This window comes from Kogia breviceps, chromosome 6 (genome assembly GCF_026419965.1).
Source record: "Kogia breviceps isolate mKogBre1 chromosome 6, mKogBre1 haplotype 1, whole genome shotgun sequence".
Classification (NCBI taxonomy): domain Eukaryota; kingdom Metazoa; phylum Chordata; class Mammalia; order Artiodactyla; family Physeteridae; genus Kogia; species Kogia breviceps.
In genome coordinates, this window is record NC_081315.1 from 76305591 (window position 1) to 76328916 (window position 23326).

A 23326-nucleotide genomic window follows, 5' to 3' on the forward strand; every position below is an offset into this window, starting at 1 on the left:
TCTGTTGGGGAAGTATGGAAGCACTTGCCGTGGTTTCCTGTATGCACACTGTCTCCCTCCATGCCAGCTTGTTGTCTCAACAAATTTAGCTTCAATGGCAGTAGGACATACGCTTATAATTTTAGGAATGGAGGCACTTGAGATAAGGTGGAACTTGTCACTGGAAAATGAGCTCCAGTGAAGTTGTTTCCTGGCTTCACATTTCAAGATATGTTGGTTATCCTTCCAAAAGTGCCTGAATCAACAAAATTGATTCAGAGCTTTGTGCAAACGTCTGACACAGGAACAGGCCATATTTTAAATGACACATAAACATTTGCTGGGTACCCTGTCTCCTCAGCTCTGGTCCTCTTCTCCCCCACCCAGCTGCCACGTCACAACTTGGCCGATACTGCTAACCATAAGGTTTTTATTTATGTAAACAAATATCTGGTGAAGAAAGAAAATGGAAATAATCAAATTTTGGTGGTGTTTTGTGGTGTTTGGGGGGTGGATGTGGCAGTGGGGGAAGAGTTGAGAAAAGATCAGCAATGCATTTCATTCTCCTCCGATAGTCACTAGGGTGTTTGGGGACATTTTCCATCCTTGCCAAAAGCAAAACAAAGGGGCAGGCTTGATAGAGGTGAAGAAAGTTTTTGTGCATACACTTTGATTCAGCTTCTTAAAACCAAAGTGTCTCTTATAGATGTGCTTACAAGTTATTTTCTCCCTCTGAGAATCAGTTTTCTTTATCTGTGAAATGGGATTAATAGCACCCACACAAATCCCCCAATGTCATATTTATGGTGGTATTTATGTCACATTTAGAGAGTTGGTCATAAAGCCTGGGGCTACAGTCTTTCCGCATACAGGTGAGCCAACCTGCAATGTCTCTAGACTCCACTCACGTACCACCCGGGCGTTTGGGTGACAGGATTGTTCAGAGAAACCCACTTCAAACCTAGACAAAGACGGCTCTCCTTGATGGCTGAAGCATCCCAGCCCCCAATAGGCCATTTAGATAACAGAGGCAAGTCTGAGATGGGAAATAGCTGATAGCAGCCCAGAAATAGAGCAGGTCTGAGGTGGAATAAAAGCTCTCTGTTGCCCATCAGTGTCAGTGGCACCTCCGTGTGAAAGGTGCTAGGAGCTTCCCATATAAGGCAGAAGATGGCTCTCCAGGAGACAAGGAAGGGGGTCTGGAAAACGGCTGAACTGGAGCAGGTCTTTGCTCAGGTCATCAATATGACATAGGCCCTGGAAGAAATCTTCCAACTGTCGCATTACCCAAAGAAACCAAGGCTCACAGAGGTTGAATGAATTACCCAAGATCATCTCCTTAGATGGAGGCAAAACTAAGAGGGAGAACTCGGGTCTCCTGCCCCTCAACCTGTCAGTGCCTTCTCCTTGTTTCCTGGGGTCATCCGAACTTGTTGGAGCTTGAGAGTGATTATTCTGGCAGAATCCAGAATGGAGGAGAGGGAAGGCCCTGTGAAGCAGGGAACTGCCAAAGAAGAAAGAAAAGGAAGCTTCTTTTTTTAAAAAAGGCCGGAGAGTGAGAAGAAGAGAAAGGAAGGCATTTTAAAATATAAAATTGTTATATGCTTACAAAAATGAGATTGTATAAGATAAAAAGTAAAAAATCTCACGCCACTTGTCAAGTACAGCCTCCCTCATCCTGCTCCCCAGAGGTAAAAACTCAGAGTTTTTCTATACATTTATATGTATATTTTGGGGGGGCTTCCCTGGTGGCGCAGTGGTTGAGAATCCACCTGCCGATGCAGGGGACACGGGTTCGTGCCCCGGTCCGGGAAGATCCCACATGCCGCGGAGCGGCTGGGCCCGTGAGCCATGGCCGCTGAGCCTGTGCGTCCGGAGCCTGTGCTCTGCAACGGGAGAGGCCACAACGGTGAGAGGCCCGCGTACCGCAAAAAAAAAAAAAAAAGTTTGTGTGGTCAAATCTATTCTTTAGACCTTTGGGGTCTTATGTCTTGTTTGAAAGAGCTTCACCGTTTCAGAGGATAAAATTCTACCTTTATTCTAAAGTTTTTATGGATTTTTCTACATATTGCAAATAACAGACAAAAATGGAATTTATTTTAGGTGTGATGCAGGGCCTCAGCCTCCTCTTTCTCCCTTTCTCTCTCTCTCTCTCTCTCTCTTCTCTCTTTCTTTTTCTCCCCAGATCACTAGCCTATTGTATTAAGACGATTGATTGATTGACTGATTTGTTCTTTGACCACTTATATAAAATGCCACTGTTTCCATAAATCAAATTAGTTTTCATACTTGGGTTTTTCTCTGGGCTCTATTTCATTCCACTGATTATTCTGTTCACCTATGTACCAGCAGCATTCTGTTTCAAATACTGGAGATTTATAATACATCTTTAGTTTCTATGAAGGCTAATCTCTCCATGATTCTTTAATAAAATGAAGGTTTTGTGGTTTTTTTGTTTTTAAAGGACACTTGGTTATGCTCCAAAGAAAGGACATAGTATTATATTTTACAAAACCCATTATCATACATATCCTTCAGGTTTTATTTTAGGTCAGCAAAATCTTACAATGTATATATGCTTTTTCCTCCTAGGTCATTATATGTTCCGGACCACTGGGCACACTGAGATTTGACCCTAGTTACTGTTTTAGTGACAACAAGGGGTATCTGTGGTGGGTCTTGAGGACAATGAGCCTCCCCTTGCAAGCCTTCTGTCCTGGGTGAGGTCACCACAGGGCTTTCAATCAAAGGAAGGCTCGTCCCTTCCCACACAGGAGGATGAGCTACTTGTACTAGCAAGGGAGGCTCAGAGTGACATGGGGGTGCTAGAGTGTCAGGTCCAACATAATGTCCCCCTTCCAGGTTTCAGTGTCTCATTCTTTTCCAATCAATTCCCTGACTTTTACCTGAGAAACTTGGTAAGGCTGTGAATTCAACTGACATTGCAATTCTGCAACCCTCCCAATTACATTTTATTTGATTTTTTAGCAATATGAGCCTGTGGCTATAATAAATAAAAGATTCTTTTAGGGCTGCCCTGGAAACTTTCTGGCTCTCAGATCATGACTTGAACTGAGATTGAAAGAACGTTAGCTGTTTGTAGATGCTCCAGTGCCCTCAGGAGAATCTATCCAGCACCACAGTCCTTGCTTCCATTGGTATGTCATCACAGCCACCCAGTTTGATTAATTGTGAAGTCACCAAATGCCATGAATTATTAGTATTCATTTCCCCTTGGCAAGGAGCTGATCATTGCACTCAAGTTCATATAGAGAGAGAAAGAGAGAGAAAGATTAATTATGGGGAATTGGCTCATGGGATTATGGAGGCTAAGAAGTTCCCTGATCATCTGCAAGCTGGAGACCCAGGACAGCAGTGAGGCAGGGGTAAAAGGAACAGATTCCTCCTTCCTCCACCTTTTGTTATATTCAGGTCCTCAATGGGCTGGATGATGCCCACACACATTGGGGAGGGCAAACCACCTCACTAAATCCAACCATTCAAATGCTAATCTCCTCCAGAAACACCTTCACAGACACATCCAGAAATACTGTTTAATCTGGGCACCCACTGCCCAGTCAAGATGACATATAAAATGAACCATCACACCCCTTCAATCTGGTGCTTGATTTTCTCCACATATTGGCATTTGAAATCTACAACATCAGCATCTCTTGGTGCTCAGGTTTATGATTTGTTTGCAAGGAAAACTTCCAGAATTGATAACCTCTTTGTGGAAAAAGACAGAATAAAACAATATAAATCTAGGGCTTCCCTGGTGGCGCCATGGTTGAGAGTCCGCCTGCCGATGCAGGGGACACGGGTTCGTGCCCCGGTCCGGGAAGATCCCACGTGCCGCGGAGCGGCTGGGCCCGTGAGCCATGGCCGCTGAGCCTGCGCGTCCGGAGCCTGTGCTCCGCAACGGGAGAGGCCACGACAGTGAGAGGCCCGCGTACCGCAAAAAAACAAAACAAAAAGAATATAAATCTAAACTAGGAGACCAGAGCACGGGATGCAGGTGAGAGTCTGTTTCCTTGAGCCCTACTAACCACCTTGTAAAGAAGATTTTGAGCTGAAGTCATAATGTCCCTGGAACGTCATGAGAGGGTTGATGAACATGAAATGTTCCCCTCTGTTCCTATGATGAGAAATATATCTCTTAGTTAAGATTCTATAGCAAAATTCAAGACATCAACTAAAGGATTATGCCTACCCTAAGGATAAATCAGTGCCTACCACTAATACAATGGATCTTAAAATATGTCCTCAGAACATCAGTGTCAATATCACTTGGGAACTTACTAGAAATGCAAATTCTCAGATCCCACCCCAGACTTACTAAATCAGAGACCCCAGCAATGTGTGTTTTAACAAACCCCAGATGATTTGATGCATATTAATGTCTGAGAATCACAAGTTTACACAGACCTGAAATCAAGTCCCTGCTTCTCCACATATAATCGGTGTGACTTTGGCAAGACTTTTAAGCCCAGCCTCAGTTTTCCCATGTGTCAGCTGGACCTTGACCGTAGCTACTTGATAGGATTGTTATGAAAGTTAAATAATAAGTGTACAGAGCTTAGAAAAGAGTCTGTCACAGAGCATTCAAAAACTGTGGGTTTTTTTGGAACCATCTCTTAGGGCTGTCATGAGTATTAAAAGGGACTATGTTATTAAAGTTTAGTATAGTAAACACCAGGCACAAAATAAATAGTCTGTGCTCAATAATGCTGGCCAGTAGTAGTATCAGTGGTGGTGGTAGTAGCAATTATACTTAACACCTGTATTGTATTTATCTATACTAGGCATGTTTGTGAACCTTGTACATACTGCATTTTAATACTTAAAACGACACAATTAAGCATAATTATCACCACTTTTGAGATGAGGACATCACGGTACAGAAGCGTTAAATTTCTCCATCAAGAATATATAGCTATTAAGCGATGGAACAAGGATCCACAACCAGGTTGTCTAGTCCAGATCCTGTGTGCTTAAGCACTAATCTGGGAAGATATGGAAGAAATGCTGGGAGAGGGAAAGGGGAGAGGGGAGGGGAGAGGGGAAGCCAGAGGAGGGGAGGAGAGAGGAGAGAGAAGATACCATTTTATATTTATTCCATTTTCTAAAATGGAATCCATTTTCTTGCACAATTTGCAGCCAAAGAAATGATGAATAATGTTGCCCCCAGCCTGAGGTTCCAAGGAAGGGAAGAAAAATGTTCAGCAGGAGTCCCCAGGGGCAGGGGGTTGGCCAGCGCTGGGTTTACAACTTTTTCACTGGTAATGATCTGGGAAACAGAAAAACATTACCTGTCAGTGTCATTGGAGCTGATGCTATAGGGAAGGGCCCCACAGGACACACGAAATGTTCTAATAGAGAGAATTCAGAAATCCTGGCCCACTTGGGCCAAGACAGCTATAGAAAAATAATCCAAATTGCACTCGGGAGAGGATACAGGGGAGAGGCAGGGAAGGCACAGGTCTTTAGGTCAACTGTCGTGCTGTGACAGGAAAGCCAACACTCCCGAAAGAGCCAAGGCCACAGTAGGGAGAAATTGGAGAGGTAGTGCCCCAAAAGTGGAGAAAGGGAACCCCTTTCCTCCTTCCTTTGCAGCCTGCAAGGGCACACCTGGAAGGTGGCCTTTTGTAGTTGCAGGGAGACTTCAAAGATAACTCCAGTTTCTAAAGATACTCAGGGAAGAGCAACCACAAAAGACTGAGGAACAGAAGAAATGAATTCTCAGATGTGAGAAATCTAATTAGGTTGGTAATGACTGGAGGGGAGTGAGATTCATTTGCTAGTACATGAAAAGGAGAGTTTCAATTCAGTTGATCTGGTATTTACTACATGCCTAGTATTTGCTAATTACTGTCTAGGTTCTGGTGAAGTAGAAACAAATGAAACCCAGCCCTGCCCTGAGAAGTTCCTAGTTCAATCAATGCAGGAGGAGAATTGTAATTAGATAATACATGTAGTGTAAAAAAGTGCCATTAAAAGGGTATCCCGAGAACACAAAGTAGGGATATATAACACAGTCCAGGCCCAGAAGAGAGCAAGTATCAGGGAAGACTTCCTGGAGGAGGTAGTGCTTGAGTTGAGTCTTAAAAGATAAGGAATATATCAAGTAGTATGCCTTTGGCTGCATGTAACAAAAAACCTAAACTCAACTACCTCACAAGATGGGGGAACTTATTATACTACATAATATAGAGTCTAGAGACTGTCAAGGACCCAGATTCTTTACATGTCTCTCTTTTTCCCGCCTCAACATGTTACCTGTGTTCCCAAACTACCATCCCTCATGGTCATAAAATGGCTGCAGAAATTCCAGATATCACATCTGGACATACACATGTCAAGAAGAAGGTAAGGGTCCTTCGCTTTCTCTTTCTTTGAAGGAAGTAAATCCTTCACAGAAGCCTGACCTACACACTTTCCCTCATATTTCATTGTCCAGAATGGCTATTCATCCCCACACCTAATCCAAAAAGAGGAAAAACAACACCATAATTAGGGGAAAAAGGGATTAAAAAAACCATAATTAACTTAGTCCATTAGGGATCCACCACCCAAGAGAAGAGTAGTGACCTAAACAAAGGCAATAAGGGCCCAGATTGCAGAGGATGCTGTATAAACTGCATTTATAGGGCAGTTGTTTACAGCAACCCCGTTTTTGCTCTAACAGTTTTATTTTGGTATAATTGACATATTTAAATTTTCACATACTTAAAGTAAACAATTTGATGTGATTTGACACATGTATGCACTTTTGAAAGATCACCACAATCAATATAATAAACATAACCAGTACCTCTAAAAGTTTTCTCTTGTCCTTTTACAATCCCCCCTCAGGCCCCTTCCTACCCACTCTTTGCCCCTAGACAACCACTAATTGACTTTCCATCCCTATAGATTAGTTCATATTTTCTAGAATTTTAGAATTTTCTATAATTGTCAATAATCATGCAAAGTGTACTCTTTTTTCTTTTTCGCAGTACGCAGGCCTCTCACTGTTGTGGCCTCTCCCATTGCGGAGCACAGGTTCCGGACGCGCAGGCTCAGCGGCCATGGCTCACGGGCCCAGCCGCTCCGCGGCATGTGGGATCCTCCTGGACCGGGGCATGAACCCGTGTCCCCTGCATTGGCAGGTGGACTCTCAACCACTGCGCCACCAGAGAAGCCCTGTACTCTTTTTTTTTCTGGCTGCTTTCAATCAGCAGAATTATTTTGAAATTCACCTATGATTTGTGTGTATCACGTGTTCATTCCTTTTTATTGCTTAGTAGTATTCCACTGTGTGGATAAACTGCAATTTGTTTACCCATTCATCTGTTAATGGACATTTGGGTTGTTTCCAGTATGGTTATTACAAGTAAAACTGCCATGAACCTTTGTGTAGAGGCTTTTATTTCTCTTGAATAAATTTCTAGGAAGATAACAACCAGATCATGTGGTAGGTATATGATTAACTTTTTAAGAAACTGTCATACTGTTTTCCACAGCAGTTGTACCATTTTATATTCCTGCCAATGGTGTTTGAGCATCCCAGTTGCTCCACATCTTCACCAACACGTGATAATCTTTCTAATGTTACACATTCTCATAGATGTCAACAACTCTTTCTATAATAAATACTTTGTAACACCCCCTGTATTATTCAGAAATAAAATTTGTTATTATACCTACCCATAATGAGTAATTACAAAAATGTCAACACAGTGCTCTAACTGTAAAGTGAAAGAAATTTTTTAAAAAATTTTCTAATAAAATAATGTGTGTTTCAGTATATAAATAGGTGGGCATAAACTAGAAGCCATAATTAAGTAGTTAAATGCTCACACATTCATGTGGAGTCACTGTGAGGGCTCCAATGACAAATGCAGATCAATGGAGGTGTGTCATCTGGAAACCCAAACCCCATAAGCGACACTGCCCTTAGTGATGTCATTTACCAAAATGGTGAACAACTTTACCTAAATTTCCAGACAAATCAAAGCGTATTCTTTGTTTTGTTACCTAGGAAATGCATTTGTGTAAAATTTAATATTTATTAAAACTATGGAAAAATTGCTTTGTACTTACTTATAAAGTTAGATTTTAGGCTCAGATGCAAAGAGATTTATTTAATTTTTTATGTACCTGAATGTCCAGTGGGTGTTAGAAAGCCATGTGGGCAAGATCTTTGATTATATTCTGCATTAAAAAAAAAAAAATCTAAAAAGGACATTATTGGTACAACTTGGGAAATTTATAAATATGGACTGTAAATTATTAATGTAAAATAGAATTGTATCAGGGTTAGATTTCCTGAGTATATAATCTGCAGTTATGTAAGAGAATGTCCTTGTTATTAGAAAAGTTAAGGTGAAATATTTAGGGGTAAAGTATTAGGATGTCTGTAATTAAATCTCACGTGATTCAGCCAAGGAGAGAGAAAGAGATTTTCTTATATATACACGGAAAAAATAATAAAGCAAAAGTGCCAAAATATTACCAGTTGGAGAATATAAATGAAAGGTAGCCAGGTGTTCTTTGAAATGTTCTTGCATCTTTTCGGTAGGTGTGACTACAGTCAGCCCTCAGTATCTGTGGGTTCCACATCCTTAGATTCAACCAACCATGGATCAAAAATATTTGAGAAAAAATTCCAGAAATTTCCAAAAAGCAAAACTTGAATTTGCCTTATACCGGTAACTGTAGCATTTACATCGTATTAGGTATTATAAGCGATCTAGAGATAAAGGATACAGGAGGATGTGGCTAAGTTATACACAAAAACTACATCATTTTATATAAGGGACTTGAGCATCTGTGGGTTTTGGTATCCACAGGGGTCCTGGAACCAATGCTCCATGGATACTGAGAGACAAATGTATTTTCCAAAATAAAAAGCTGAAGAAGGGGGAAAGCTTTTTGTTGGCTGCAGAGCTTAAAGAAAGCAAAGTTATGCGGTATGGGGGATAATTCTTTGCCATGTGAGGCAGCTGTATGCTTTGCAGAGCATCTAGCCCTTCCTGAGCTTCAGTCTACTAAATGCCGATAACACCCCTAAAGGCTGTGGAGTCCACAAGTGCCCCCACCACATTTCTATTAAGAGAGAAAGAGACAGAGAGCGAACCTGCTCTTGGTACCTCTCCATCACTGGAGGGGATGCCGGGTAATTATGGGCACTGGGTCAGGGGTCAGAACAATTCGTAGCCTCTTAGAGCTAAACAGAAATGATCTCATTTGTCAAAGCGTTCATGGACCAGCAGTGCCATCTTACCCTGGGTGTGGGGAGAGGGGAGCCTGATTGAAATGCACAATCTCAGCTCCTACCCCACTACCCCGCCCCACCCCCAAACTGACGAATCAGAATCTGTGTTTGATGTTACTGCACGTTCAAATTTCAGAAGCACTGCTTTTTAAGCTGTGGTCTCTGAACACGTCCCTGGTGTGGCGTGGGCCTGGGGAGGGGGGTCACCTTTGTTCCTGCTACAACCAGAGGCTCAGCTCCTTGGGCTTCCACTTAAACTTTGGGTTGAGGAACAAGCTAGACAGTTAAAAACATTTGAAAGCCACCCCCCAGCTCTCATTTTACCAATGAAGAAACAGAGGCCCCTGGAAGTGATGGGACTTGCCACCACACACTGGATCCATGGATGAGAGTCAGGACTCAAATCCAGTGCCCCGACCCTAAGCACAGGGCCCCTCCCACCGTGCTCTCAGCTTGTTCTCCTCAAATAAGTCCGGTAAGAAGCTGGACTGGGTGACCGTGGCTGTCACTGGGCACCGGCAGACCACAGCCGAGCCCACTCCCCACTAGACGCTGGGCCGCAGACCCCTGTAGCATAACCCACCCCACTGGCCTGACAGACTGACCACCTTTATTTTCCACAGTGCCCACTTGCAGGCGTCTGGGCCATCAGCAAATACTTGGCGTGTTGGCTCAGATCACTAAGGCTTTTGTTGGAGACCCTCCAATACCGCCACCAATCAGCCCCCCATCCGTGCCCTAAGTCCGTGCAGGTCAAAAGAAACAGTTTTCTTTCTAATCTAAACTGAGTTAGCTCTGGCATCTGAGATTCATTTGTTGCATTTCTTAACAGCAAAAGAGAAGGCTGTCACGGTGGATGATCCTCTCAATTGTTTTACCTCCCAAGGGCTGTCTGAGACATCTTGCCCGCACAGGCCTTTACAAATTATCATCTGCCCCGTAGGCAAAGCCGTCTTTATTAAATCATGATCTGAGGCATTATTAATTTATTACTCTGCTTTGTGTAGTGACTTGTCTTAAAAAGGCCCGCAATTAATCACATCTCTGTGGTCCAAGAGTCTCAGTTTAACTTCCTTTTATGAGTCTATGCATGAGTCTGAAACGGTGAAACGACCCTAAAGCATATATGAAATCTCAAATTGGGTTTTTGCATGTTCAAAAAGTGGAGCAAAATCAATTTAAAAGAAAATATTTTCCTCTCACTGGGAAAGATTATGACCAAGTTTTATTTATTCAGATACAGTCTTTCCTCCTCAGAATTGTAAGTATGCCCCCGAGGAAGGCACACTAACCAGCCACTCAGACTAAGTCAGTAAATAGGCTGATCCAGTTTTCCCGTTCCAGCTGACTGATAAACACAAACTAAACAAAAGCATGAAAGCTAAAGGGCAAAGTGGGAACTGACTGTTCTTTTGCTTTTATGTTTTCTGCTATTGTTACTAACTTGAGGCAGAGAAACCAGTCAAAAGTCCACTCTATTTCTACCTTAAATGAGTTTTTAAATTCTATATTCTTCTGTCTCTGGATAGATCAGTGATCAATCTTGAGATTATCCAAATTAGCTCAAGTAAAAATTGTGCAACTTGACCGGCTGCTACTGCCTGGTAACTGGGTCCAAGAATCTCACTGTTGGGCCACAACATGTGCATTTACTCTTTTTATGAGTCCTTTGTCTCAGATTCACACATGGGAGGCTGAAAGCCCAAGAGCACCAATGTTTGGGCTTCACCTCTCATTGAAATCTTGGTTGCCCCATGCAATGGGCCGAATTGTGTTCCTCTGAAATTCATACGCTGAAGCAACCCCCAGTACTTTAGAATGTGACTGTATTTGAAGATAGGGTCTTAAAAAAGGTAATTAAGTTAAACTGAGGTTGTTAGGGTGGACCCCAATACAATATGACTGGCATCCTTATTAAAAGAGGAAAATTGGACACAGACATGTACAGAGAAAGACCGTGTGAAGACACAGGGAGAAGATGGCCATCTATAAGGGAAGGAGAAAGGCCTCAGAAGAAACTAATCCTTCTGACACCTTGATCTTGGACTTCCAGCCTCCAGAACTGTGAGAACATAAATTTCTGTTGTTTAAGCCACTCAGTCTGGGGTACTTCATTATGGCAGCTGTAGGAAACTAATACACTCAAGTTTCATTCAGGTCTTAAGTTTACTATTTAAGCTAAAAAAATATAATACACTGGACTGTAAAAGTGACATTTGCTTGTAGTGAGTAGAAATTATCTGTGAAGAGAATTTGGAAATCTTGGCAAACTCATAGCCATCAGGTAGGCAGATTCTTGCCAGGGACTTGGTAACTGAGCAGTTGGAAGTCATACTTTTAAAATGAGCTTCTCCTGTTATAGGTGAGGAAGGGACAGATTATGCATGAGCTGGAGAGGCTTCTCTGAGTTTCTTACCCAGGGGAGCTGATGTAGCCCCATGCACATGCCTCTGGTACAAGAAATGTGGTCTGAAGATTTGAATGAAAGTATATATGTATCTCAATCACTAGGTGAATTAAGATAATTAACATAAGCTACTTCAAAACTTTGGGTCTTTATGTGAAAAAATTTGATGTGTCTTTACAATAAAAACTGATGTGGAGACTTCCCTGGTGGCTCAGTGGTTAAGAATCTGCCTGCCAATGGAGGGGACACAGGTTCAATCCCTGGACCAGGAAGATACCACATGTCGTGGAGCAACTAAGCCCGTGTGCTACAACTACTGAGCCTGCAAGCCACAACTACTGAGCCCACGTGCCACAATTACTGAAGCCCACGCACCTACAGCCCATTCTCCGCAACAAGAGAAGCCACCGCAATGAGAAGCCTGTGCACCCAACAAAGAGTAGCCCCTGCTCGCTGCAACTAGAGAAAGCCTACGTGCAGCAATGAAGACCCAAAGCAGTCAAAAAAAAAAAAAAAAGATGTGGCTCAGTAGGAGATCTCCTTGATTCAGGGATCCAGGATCCCTCCATCCTGTGATGCCGCCATGTCAACACGGGGCTTTCAAGACAAATACTGTATGATATCACTTATATGTGGAATCCAGAAAATACAACAAATTAGTGAATATAACATAAAAAAGCAGACTCAGATATAGAGAACAACATAGTGGTGACCAGTGGGGAGAGGGAAGGGGGGAGGGGTGGTGTAGGGGGAGAGGATTAAGACGTACAAACTATTAGGTATAAAATAAGCTACAAGGATATATTATACAACACGGGGGAAAGAGCTGATATTTTATGACTATAAATGGAGTATAACCTTTAAAAATTGTGAATCACTATATTATATACCTGTAACTTATATAATATTGTACAGCAACTATACTTCAGTAAAAAAATAAATACATTTTTAAAAACGAGCCTTTCAAGATCACCATGGCAGGGGGAGAGAAAGAGAGCATACAACCCAGCTTTTAACTGCCTAAACCCAATGTGACAATATGCTTATGACCCACTTGTTCCAACTAACATCGAGGGTAGTTGGGAAATGTAAGAGAGCACTTAGAATGTTTGCTGAGCTAGGAGGGTCTCTGTCACATTTTTTTAACTTTCATTATGTACTAGATATAGTGCTAAGAACTTTACATATAGTGTCTTGCCTCATTGTTTTTTAATAAATGTGGAAACTGAGACTTAAGAGCTTAAGTTGCCCAAGGTCAAATAAAAGTAAGTGGTAGAACTCACATGGGAATTCAGATATGTCTATTTCCAGAAGTCCATAGCCCCAGGCTATACTGATGGGAAATTTTTTTACTAAAAATCTCAAAGCCCTTATCTTTACTTTTATTTGTCTTCTGAATCACTGAAAACTAAGGGGGGAAATGAAAGGTTAAAATCCTGAAGTATGATGTCTGCACCATTCAAATTATCTGGGTGACTTGAAGATATGAAGACTTGGGTTTAAGATTGGTGATACTCATATCAAGTGCAGCATTTTATTTTTAATGTGAAAAAATTTCACTGAGATAGTATTTCCTCATCTGCTTTGCTTTATTTTAAAAGGAAGATGTTCAGATGTTTCACACACTTTTGACAGATAGTTCCCAAAGTGTCAAAGAAACAAATAATGAAGTAAGATGATGGCACACAGCTTACAGGGTTGAAATTTCATGTACACCCCCAGAAAAGGAGATGCTGCCCTCAAGATAACCTGTGACTCATAAACTAAGAACTGTGTAATGCTGAATAGTCAAAAAAGGCCTGAAAAAATACCAGAGCAGGGAAAGGTCGCTGGCCCCAAACAAATCAGACTCACCCAAACGTTGGTCAGACCCACGTCTTCTTCATGGCTGAAGTGAATTCTCTTTGCCTATTTGAGTTATGATGGAATATCATTTTTAAATCATTGGTCATCTTTAAAATATGGTCTTTGGTTTTGGCCCCAAACCCACTCACACACTTGGTTTGAACACTCAATAACTTCAGTAACTCAGTGATTTTATTTTGTTAAAATTATTAAGAGACACATTTATATGGCTCAAAACAATACTCTGACCTGTGAGACTTGCCCTTAATTTGACCTCATCTCCAAGAACCTTACTGGAGACAATAGGAAAACCTCAAATATTCAGACTAATTATATGGTGGGGGAGGATAGAAACCAGATGAAGTTAGTGGAAAGTCTGAGTTGTAAAAGATTTTAAATACCATCTTGTTTTTTTCTAAGCTAGATTCAAAATCAACGTGTTGTTAATAAGAGGCCAATGGAGAGATACTCCAAATATTAGTTCCTGCACTGGTGCCAGTCAGTAGCTTAGGGCCCTGTTTTCACTGGTTTGAAGCAAAAAGGGAAAAGCAAGAATTGTGCAGTGATTTGCTCATGGGTTTAAATTTATTCAGCTTTCACATTCTGAGATTATTTAATTCTGAGTGTTTTAATTTTAATTTTATTTATTTTTTTATACAGCAGGTTCTTATTAGTTATCCACTTTATACACATCAGTGTATACATGTCAATCCCAATCTCCTAATTCATCCCACCACCACCCCCAGCCCCCCACCACTTTCCCTCCGTGGTGTCCATATTGCTTGTTCTGTACATCTGTGTCTCAATTTCTGCCCTGCAAACTGGTTCATCTGTACCATTTTTCTAGGTTCCACACATATGTGTTAATATACGATATTTGTTTCTCTTTCTGACTTACTTACTCTGTATGACAGTCTCTAGATTCATACATGTCTCTACAAAGGACCCAATTTCGTTCCTTTTTATGACTGAGTAATATTCCATTGTATATATGTACCACATCTTTTTCATCCATTCGTCTGTCGATGGGCATTTATGTGGCTTCCATGACCTGGCTATTGTAAATAGTGCTGCAATGAGCACTGTGGTACATGACTATTTTTGAATTATGGTTTTCTCTGGGTATATGCCCTGTAGTGGGATTGCTGGGTCATATGGTAATTCTATTTTTAGTTTTTTAAGGAACCTCCATAGTGGCTGCCTCAACTTACATTCCCACCAACAATGCAAGAGGGTTCCCTTTTCTCCACACCCTCTCCAGCATTTGTTGTTTGTAGATTTTCTGATGATGCCCATTCTAACTGGTGTGAGGTGATACCTCATCATAGTTTTGATTTGCATTTCTCTAATAATTAGTGATATTGAGCAGCTTTTCATGTGCTTCCTGGCCATCTGTATGTCTTCTTTGGAGAAGTGTCTATTTAGGTCTTCTGCCCATTTTTTGATTGCATTGTTTGTATTTTTAAATGTTGGGCTGCATAAGCTGTTTATATATTTTGGAGATTAATCCTTTGTCCATTGATTCATTTGCAAATATTTTCTCCCATTCTGAGGGTTGTCTTTTTGCCTTGTTTGTAGTTTCCTTTGCTTTGTAAAAGCTTTTAAGTTTCATTAGGTCCCATTTGCTTATTTTTGTTTTCACTTCCATTACTCTAGGAGGTAGGTCAAAAAAGATCTTGCTGTGATTTATGTCAAAGAGTGCTCTTGCTATGTTTTCCTCTAAGAGTTTTATAGTGTCTGCTCTTACATTTAGGTCTCTAATCTATTTTGAGTGTATTTTTGTGTGTGGTGTTAGGGAGTGTTCTAATTTCATTCTTTTACATGTAGCTGTCCAGTCTTCCCAGCACCATTAATTGAAGAGACTGTCTTTTCTCCATTGTATATCCTTGCCTCCTTTGTCATAGATTAGTTGACCATAGGTGTGTGGGTTTATCTCTGGGCTTTCTATCCTGTTCCATTGATCTGTATTTCTGTTTTTGTGCCAGTACCATACTGTCTTGATTACTGCAGCTTTGTAGTATAGTCTGAAGTCAGGAAGTCTTATTCCTCCAGCTCCGTTTTTTCCCTCAAGACAGCTTTGGCTATTCAGGGTCTTTTGTGCCTCCATACAAATTTTAAGATTTTTTGTTCTACTTCTGTAAAAAATGCCAGTGGCAATTTGATGGGGATTGCATTGAATCTGTAAATTGCTTTGGGTAGTATAGTCATTTCCACAATGTTGATTCTTCCACTCCAAGAACAAGAGTTCTTCCACTCCAAGAACTCTCCATCTGTTGGCATCATCTTTAATTTCTTTCATCAGTGTCTTATAGTTTTCTGCATACAGGTCTTTTGTCTCCCTAGGTAGATTTATTCCTAGGTATTTTATTCTTTTTGTTGCAGTGGTAAATGGGAGTGTTTCCTTAATTTCTCTTTCAGATTTTTCATCATTAGTGTATAGGAATGCGAGAGATTTCTGTGCATTAATTTTGTATCCTGAAACGTTACCAAATTCATTGATTAGCTCTAGTAGTTTTCTGGTGGCATCTTTAGGATTCTCTAGGTATAGTATAGTATCATGTCATCTGCAAACAGTGACAGTTTTACATCTTCTTTTCCAATATGTATTCCTTTTATTTCTTTTTCTTCTCTGATTGCTGTGGCTACGACTTCCAAAACTATGTTAAGTAATAGTGGTGAGAGTGGACATCCTTGTCTTATTCCTGACCTTAGAGGAAATGCTTTCAGTTTTTCACCATTGAGAATGATATTTGCTGTGTGTTTGTCATATATGGCCTTTATTATGTTGAGGTAGGTTTCCTCTATGCCCACTTTCTGGAGAGGTTTTATCATAAATGGGTGTTGAATTTTGCCAAAAGCTTTTTCTGCATCTATTGAGACAATCATATGGTTTGTATTCTTCACTTTGTTAATACAGTGTATCACATTGATTGATTGGGATTTATTGAAGAATCCTTGCATCCCTAGGATAAATCTCACTTGCATGGTGTATGATCCTTTTAAAGTGTTGCTGATTCTGTTTGCTAGTATTTTGTTGAGGCTTTTTGCATCTATATTTATCATTGATATTGCTCTGTAATTTTCTTTTCTTGTAGTACCTTTGTCTGGTTGTTGGTATCAGGGTGATGGTGGCCTCACAGAATGAGTTTGGACTCCTTCCTTCCTCTGCAATTTTTTGGAAGAGTTTGAGAAGGATAGGTGATCTCTTCTCTAAATATTTGAGAGAAATCACCTGTGAAGCCATCTGGTCCTGGACTTCTGTTTGTTGGAAGAATTTTAATCACAGTTTCAATTTCATTGCTTGTGATTGGTCTGTTCATATTTTCTATTTCTTCCTGATTCAGTCTTGGAAGGTTATACTCTTCTAAGAGTTTTTCCATTTCTTCCAGGTTGTCCATTTTATTGGCATAGAGTTGCTTGTAGTAGTCTCTTAGGATGCTTTGTATTTCTGCAGTGTCTGTTGTAACTTTTCCTTTTTCATTTCTAATTTTACTGATTTGAGTCCTCTCCCTCTTTTTCTTGATGAGTCTGGCTAATGGTTTATCAATTTTGTTTATCTTCTCAAGAAACCAGCTCTTAGTTTTATTGCTCTTTGCTATTGTTCTCCTTGTTTCTATTTCATTTATTTCTGCTCTGGTCTTTATGATTTCTTTCCTTCTGCTAACTTTGGGTTTTGTTTGTTCTTCTTTCTCTAGTTCTTTAGGTGTAAGGTTAGATTGTTTATTTGAGATTTTTCTTGTTTACTGAGGGAGGATTGTACTGCTATTAACATCCCTCTTAGAACTGCTTTTGCTGCATCCCATAGGTTTTTGGATCATTGTGTTCTTGTTGTCATTTGTCTCTAGGTATTTTTTGATTTCCTCATATTTTTTCAGTGATTTCTTGGTTATTTCAGAATGTATTCTTTAGCCTCCATTTGTCTGTGCTTTTTACAATTTTTCCCTGTAATTGATTTCTAATCTCATAGCATTGTGGTCAGAAAAGATGCTTGATATGATTTCAATTTTCTTAAATTTACTGAGGCTTGATTTGTGACCCAAGATGTGATCTATCCTGGAGAATGTTCCGTGCACACTTGAGAAGAAAGTGTAATCTGCTGTTTTGGGGTGGAATGTCCTATAAATATCAACGAAATCTATCTGGTTTATTGTGTCATTTAAAGTTTGTGTTTCCTTATTAATTTTCTGTTTCGATGATCTGTCCATTGGTGTAAGTGGGGTGTTAAAATCCCCCACTATTGTTGTGTTACTGTCGATTTCCTCTTTTATAGCTGTTAGCAGTTGCCTTATGTATTGAGGTGCTCCTATGTTGGGTGCATATATATTTATAATTGTTATATCTTCTTCTTGGATTGATCCCTTGATCATTATGTGGTGTCCTTCCTTGCCTCTTGTAACATTCTTTATTTTAAAGTCTATTTTATCTGATATGAATATTGCTACTCCAGCTTTCTTTTGATTTCCATTTTCATGGAATATCTTTTTCCATCCCCTTACTTTCAGTCTGTATATGTCCCTAGGTATGAAGTGGTCTCTTGTAGACAGCATATATATGGGTCTTGTTTTTGTATCTATTCAGCGAGCCTATGTCTTTTGTTTGGAGTATTTAATCCATTCATGTTTAAGGTAATGATCGATATGTATGCTCCTATTACTGTTTTCTTAATTGTTTTGGGTTTGTTTTTGTAGGTGCTTTTCTTCTCTTGTGTTTCCCACTTAGAGAAGTTCCTTTCGCATTTGTTGTAGAGCTGGTTTGGTGGTGCCGAATTCTCTTGGCTTTTGCTTGTCTGTAAAGCTTTTGACTTCTCTGTTGAATCTGAATGAGATCCTTGCCAGGTAGAGTAATCTTGGTTGTAGGTTCTTCCCTTTCATCACTTTAAATATGTCATGCCACTCCCTTCTGGTTTGTAGAGTTTCTGCTAAGAAATCAGCTGTTAACCTTATGGGAGTTCCCTTGTATGTTATCTGTCATTTTTCTCTTGCTGCTTTCAATAATTTTTCTTTGTCTTTAATTTTTGCCAATTTGATTACTATGTGTCTTGGCGTGTTTCTCCTTGGGTTTATCCTGTATGGGACTCTCCAAGCTTCCTGGACTTAAGTGGCTATTTCCTTTCCCATGTTAGGGAAGTTTTCAACAATAATCTCTTCAAATACTTTCTCGGGTCCTTTCCCTCTCTCTCCTCTTTCTGGGACCCCTATGATGCAAATATTGTTGCATTTAATGTTGTCTCAGAGGTCTCTTAGACTGTCTTCATATCTTTTCATTCTTTTATCTTTATTCTGTTCTGCAGCAGTGAATTCCACCATTCTGTCTTCCAGGTCACTTATCCATTCTTCTGCCTCAATTATTCTGCTATGGATTCTTTCTAGTGTATCTTTCATTTCAGTTATTGTATTGTTCATCTCTGTTTGTTTGTTTTTTAATTCTTCTATGTCTTTGTTAAGCATTTCTTGCGTCTTCTCGATCTTTGCCTCCATTCATTTTTCAGGTCCTGGATCATCTTCATTATCATTATTCTGAATTCTTTTTCTGTAAGGTTGCCTATCTCCACTTCATTTACTTATTTTTCTGGGGTTTTATCTTGTTCCTTCATCTGGTACATAGCCCTCTGTCTTTTCATCTTGTCTGTCTTTCTGTGAATGTGGTTTTTGTTCCACAGGCTGCAGGATTCTGTTTTTATTTTAAAATTATTTTTTCTTTCAAGAAATGATGATGGAATAGGCTTTTAAAAAAATAAAGAACTTGTTCATTTAGCAAAGCAAAAACTTGACACCCCTTTGTCTGACTCCCAAATATTTTTAGAATTTTACTCATCGGTAAAATCCAGCAATGTTGGCCTCAGTGTCTTTAGAGACCTACCTTTCTTAATGAACAAGTAACAGGTTGGTAAATATATGGATATCAATCATCTCTTTTGCCACAGAGTCAGTAGAGAGCAGTGTTTGAGAGCCTGGACTTCACAATCAGTCAGACTTCAATTCCTACCTTCGTTGTACCACTAACAGCAGTAAGATCTTGGGCAAGTCACATGACATCTCTAGACCTCTGTGTTCTCATCTGTAAAATGGGGTAATAACAGCACAGTATCTATTTCTTATAGTTAATGTGAGAAAGAAATGAGAAAGTGAATGTGAAGGAATTAGTACATAGTAAACGATCAATGAACATTATTATTATTAACATTAATAAATAAATGAGTGCTTGAAACATGGACTCTTAGCAAGAGTTTGGATTGCACTCTTCCATATATTATGAATTTGCCACACAAACCGTGTCTTCTGGAATGTTTCCAAAATGAATTGTTTGGCCCCTGTTAAATGAGCACAGCTTTCAGATTATAGCATATTAAGTGTTGAGACTTTTTTACCTGATTCTCCCCCCTCCAAGAACAGAGGGAAGAAAGTCATCTCTGCTCTCCCCCCACTCCCCATCTTGGACTCCCTGGCACCAAATGCCTTGGCTGCCATCCTGCCTTGGATGCCCCTCATATCTTTCAGTTTCCACAGAGACACCAGGACAACCAAAGACAGACAGTGGTGGCTGCCCTCTGGGCTCCTATCACAGCCACACGCAGACTCTCAAGGGAGCTTAGAGACAATGTCTGTCTGACCTTTTCATTTTATCCACGAGGTAACTACAGTGGAGGATGTCAAAGTGACATAGCTGTAAAGTTAGGGAGGAAAAGAGTCAAGGCTGAGTGCATATTCAAAGTCATTAATTCTTCCTCTCTAAATAGCATAATAACTTCCTTCATGGGGCTAAGGCAGTTTGCACATATATGTACCTGTCCATCACCAAAAATTGAATCAGAGTTAACTTGGGGATCTAGCTGAATTGTGTCAAACATTCATCACCACCTACCATGCTGAACCCCTCCCTGCCTCTCATCTGGCATCTCTTTCTGTCTCCTCCCAAACACCCAGTGCCCTCAGATCATGCTATTCTAGCCCCCTGTTATCTGTTCTCATAGCACCTTGTATTTCTCTTTCCCAGATATTATCACAATTCAAATTTTACTTCTCCCCATCCAGACTCTAAACTCTCAGAGTGGCTCAGTCTGTTTTTGCTCAACATTGTATCCCAGCTTTTGGCATGATTCCTAGAACATCACAGGCCTTCAATAAATATCTGTTAAATGAATGGATGAAGGGAGGGAGGGATGAAGAGATGGATATATGGATGGATGGATGGATGGATGGATGGGGTACCCAGACTACTATCATACCCTGGAACTCTAAGATTAGGATCTCTCACTACTTCCTGTCCCATCAAAATGCATTGCCTTGTTTTCCATGTTTATATCTCCTTGCTCTCTGAGTCTTTTTAATTTTTTAGACACATCTGAATAAATGCTCTCCAGAGCAAAGCACATGCATTTCAACAGGAGCCGTGGTCAAAACAAAATGCCTGAGTAATAACTATAGTAGAGAGACTCCAGGCCTTGTGGATGTGGGGAAGAGTAAGAGATTGAGTCACAAGTCCCTTTGGTAACCTCTAATTCAGCAATTCTAGTAAAGAAGTGACTCAAGTAAATCATGGAGTTGGCATAGTGAATGGTTAAGAGCCTGGACCTGGACTCTGACTCTACCACTCAGTGGCTGCATAACCTTGGGCACATTACTTAACTTTTCTGTATTTTCAGAGCTTCCTGCTCTGTAAAATTGAGATGATACTATTCAGCCCATGGGGTTATGGTGAGAATTAAATAGGACATTCTATCCAGAACACTTAGACTAGTACCTGGCCTGCCTCAATAAACATCAGCTATTGTTTTATATGAACTCATGCCTTGTTTTTCCTTTTTTTTTCCACAAAGAAACCATAAGCTCTTTTTTAAAAAAAGTATTTATTTTATTTATTTATTTTTGTCTGCATTGGGTCTTTGTTGCTGCACGCAGGCCTTCTCTAGCTGCGGTGAGAGGGGGCTACTCTTCATTGTGGTGTGCAGGCTTCTTACTGTGGTGGCCTCTCTCGTTTTGGAGCACGGACTCTAGGTGCGTGGGCCTCAGTAGTTGTGGCGCATGGGCCCAGTTGCCCCATGGCATGTGGGATTTTCCTGGACCAGGGCTCGAACCCGTGTCCCCTGCATTAGCAGGAGGATTCCCAGCCACCCTGCCACCAGGGAAACCCTCATGCCTTGTTTTCAGCCGCAGATAAAATGACTGTGTTGATCACACGCTTCCTCTATCAGATTTCACCATCTGTCTCAAAATCCAAGCCAAAGTTTGACTTGCCACCACTGAGAAAGCTCACAGGACTTTGTCTTTGCTTGTAGGCCTGTGCAGAAGAGCATTCCAGGTGGCCCTGGGGGACAATATGATGTCTCCATAGCATGGTGATTTTAGAGAGCAATCTCCATGTGGAAGCATAAATTTTGGAATGCATGCTTTTTTAAAAAGTCAGCTGTACAAAGGAGGTGGGCTCTGCTTAGCTGAGGTCATGTCTCGGGAGCCCAGATGTAGCAGATGAGGACACACAGACCCCACGTTCTTTCCAGGTTTTGGGTGTAGAGCCCTGTTCCCAAGGCAACAGTGGCATCAGACCTCTGTCTGATGGCCCTGGATCCCTGGTGACCTTTACCTTTGGCCTCTCCCCCTGCTGATAAGCCTCTCGCAGGGCCTCTTGGTAATGTTCCCGTTTCAGTGTGTTTACCTTTATGACAAAGGCACATCTCATTATTAATGGAGGCTCGGGGCGAACGAGCAGCTGCTGTTTCTCACTGTGCTTTACAGACTTCAGAAGCCTCCATTAAACTCCTTGGACAAAAGTGTCCGAGGGGCCTCGGCTCACACACCACCCACCCCATCCCCCAATTCCTTGTTTACGTGGAAAGTGAAGGAAAACGGAGAACAGCCAAAAAAGGTGAAATTCAAGGAACCAGACACTGCCGCTTGGATTAAAAGCCATACATTCCCTTTCCCGCTTTTACTGAAGCCTGGCTGTCATTGAAAGCAAGAGAGAGAACTTCTCATAAACTGGTGGGCCCGCAAATAAAGGAAAGGAATGTGGCCACATCCCAAATTTCCAGGGACAGTGATCTCAGACCTTTTCCAAAAAAGCTCTGTGTGAAATAAGCCAATCACAAAAAGACAAATACTTCAGGACTCTACTTATATGAGGTACAGAGAACAGTCAAAATCATAGACACAGAAAGTTGAATGGGGGTTGCCAGGGGCTGGGAGTATAGAGCAGATGGGGAATGTTGTTTAATGGGTAGAGTTTTTAAACTTTTTTTTATTTTTAAAACTTTGGCCACACCATGTGGCTTGCAGGATCTTAGTTCCCTGACCAGAGATTGAACCTGCGCCCTCAGCAGTGAAAGTGCTGAGTCCTAACCATTGAACTGCCAGGGAATTCCCAGAGTTTCAGTTTTACAAAATAAAAAGAATTCTGGAAATGGAAGGTGGTGATGGTTGGATAACATAATGAAAGTATTTAATATCACTGAACTGTACACTAAAAATTGTTAAGATGGTAACTTTTATGTGCATTTTACTACAATTAAATATATCTATATACATATATATTTTTATATAATTATATTATATAAGTTATAAATATATACTTATATACATTTATATATAGTATAATATATGTATGTGCATATATATATATATATTCTGCTCCTTGGAGAGCAAATTGCATTAATTCAGAGCCAAGGGCATGACGTGTAGAAATAGCTTCCCTTCCAAGCTGTTTAGAAATAAGTGTCCAACTTAACTTTGCCTGGGACTGGCTCGAAGAGCAGATGACATTAAAGGGGCTCTGGGCTGGCCACACTGAGGAAGGTTCAGGAAAACCTTGTGGAGTTAGCCTGTTGCAAAAGTGTGGAGAAG